Source organism: Tachysurus fulvidraco, chromosome 13 (assembly GCF_022655615.1).
Source record: "Tachysurus fulvidraco isolate hzauxx_2018 chromosome 13, HZAU_PFXX_2.0, whole genome shotgun sequence".
Lineage (NCBI taxonomy): Eukaryota > Metazoa > Chordata > Actinopteri > Siluriformes > Bagridae > Tachysurus > Tachysurus fulvidraco.
Window position 1 is genome coordinate 23769840 of NC_062530.1, and position 2500 is coordinate 23772339.

Consider the following 2500-nt stretch of genomic DNA (forward strand, 5'->3'; position numbering starts at 1 on the left):
TGAAGCTGAAGCACGTGAGTTAAATATTCTGGAGTTAGACATAAACTTGTGTAAGAGTTCGATTTTGAGAAGTTTCTTTTCTAACTCAGACTACAGCGGTGTTTAAGGGGACTCTAAAGCGGTGTAATATTTTGGTGTTCATGCACTGGGTGGTGTGGAGCCTGATTTAACTCCCCCTGGTGTTGTTTGGTCTACATCTTAGACTTCTTTGTGAGGAAGTTAAGTGTTACTTTACTTATTAAACTGTTTTTGAGGGATTTTCATAGAATACTGGTGGTTAAGGCGTTGGATCAGTACTCAGAAGGTTGTGAGTTCGAATCCCAGGTCCCCCAAGCTGTCTCTCCTGGGCCCCTGAGCAAGGCCCTTAACCCTCAATTCGTCAGATGTGTACTTCACTCTGAATGAAAGCGTCTACCAAATGCTGTAAATGTATTTGTCATTCATTCATTTTCTACCGCTTATCCGAACTTCTCAGGTCACGGGGAGCCTGTGCCTATCTCAGGCGTCATCGGGCATCAAGGCAGGATACACCCTGGATGGAGTGCCAACCCATCGCAGGGCACACACACACTCTCATTCACTCACACAATCACACACTACAGACAATTTTCCAGAGATGCCAATCAACCTACCATGCATGTCTTTGGACCGGGGGAGGAAACCGGAGTACCCGGAGGAAACCCCCGAGGCACGGGGAGAACATGCAAACTCCACACACACAAGGCGGAGGCGGGAATCGAACCCCCAACCCTGGAGGTGTGAGGCAAACGTGCTAACCCCCCCCCCCCCCCATAATTGCACAATGCTCTCGTATTAACACATCATAACATTCAAATTCACCGTCACATTTACCGTCAACTACAAGCCTCGCATCCCGATCGAGTCACTCGAACAAAAAGAACTGAAATACTGTTCACCGATATGGATATTTTATTGTTCGTAAAGCAGACGAACAGAAACTCACAGGTCTAACGTTTGGAGACTGAAGTCAAAGATCTGGGTGAAAAACTCCAACTTTTCATTTTGAACTTTTTGAACTGACATTTTTCTGTTTTTCCTACATTCCACTTTCCTGAAAGTAAACGAACGCGATCGAGGTGTGATGTTTGTTTTTATCCATGGCGTATAGAGTACACGTTCGTGTGCTGCATCATGGATTATTATTTCTTCTGACTCACTTTACTGACTTTCTGTTCGTGTGACAGCCCACCTCTAATTCTCAGTGTAAAGACTTTCTCCTAGTGACGGGATTCCAAGAAAATGCTTAGAAATGTGGGCGTTTCCTCTTAAAGTTAAAGAGAAGATCCTAGTAAAGATAAACGTTATTCATAAAGCATCTACACCCTTAAAAGAGCTCATAAGGTTAAACAGTGTTAGTAGTAGTGAGGAGGACTTTTAAGAGGATTAAGAGTTTCTTCATCAGAGGAGAAAATGTCTGAAAGGTGAAGAGGAGAAGAAATGTACTGTATACAATATTTAATAATGATAGTGAGTTAATAAGATGATACACATCAGATCGTGTAGGGATTAATTTTGTGACCGATCATATTAGAGATTACATCTCTGACACAGTGTTGAAATTATATGTATATGTATGTATAAATTTATATGTATAAATTTATATTCTGCCGTTATGTCATTTAGAGATTCACTAACATCTCTGACACAGAGCTGAAATGCCGTAGCGGCAGAAATGACATAATTTGTCTCTATGATATTTCTGCTCTGTGTCTGAGATGTTAACATTTATAACATACAGATGTTAGAACGTCTCTAATACGATCGGGTCACGAACGTAATCCCTACATGATATAAGCTCAAATCTTAACATAGAGACAAAGTGAAGGTTTATAACAGACCAGATTTTAAAAGTGCTCCTATTTATTTATTCCACAACCAATCACAGTCTACACAATAACACGTCATACCTAGTAACAGGTTAAGCCCCGCCTCCTCTCCAAGATAAAAGTTGTTGTATTTACCTTGTTCAGAGTTGATCTTGGTCCTGAATCACTCTTAAGATATTAGAAATAGTTGTAAGCTAAATTAGTAGCTCTCTGATATCATTCTGAGAATCTTTATGAATAGAGGTCCTGAAATTCAGAAATCCAGTCTAAGAAAGTGCGAAATATTGCTGGTTAGTTCATTTACTATAAAATTGTTTAAAGTCCAAAAATCACAAGATGAACTCCTGCTTGGTGTAATTACAATGGAAATGATGCCAAATGTTTACATATTCATGATGATGACAATATTACAAATTATTCCTAATTTAATATGCACTGATACACACCACACACTACACCGTATTTCCATTTCTTAAAAAAACAACAATGTGACAAATTATAAATAATGAGATAGATATGTGTGTGTGTGTGTGTGTGTGTGTGTGTGTGTGTGTGTGTGTGTGTGTGTGTGTGTGTGTGTGTGTGTGATTTTTCCCCATAAAAGGAAAATAAGTAGGCTAAGCTGGTCCACAGTACACGATGAGCAGATCCAC

The 2500-nt window shown here is 39.8% G+C and overlaps 1 protein-coding gene across 2 annotated transcripts in view; it reads right to left on the reverse strand.

The window, feature by feature from the left end:
* Positions 1 to 2500, reverse strand: part of LOC113652471 (transcription initiation factor TFIID subunit 4-like) — an 86799-nt gene that overhangs the window by 48056 nt on the left and 36243 nt on the right. The gene's annotated exons all lie outside the window — the stretch shown is intronic.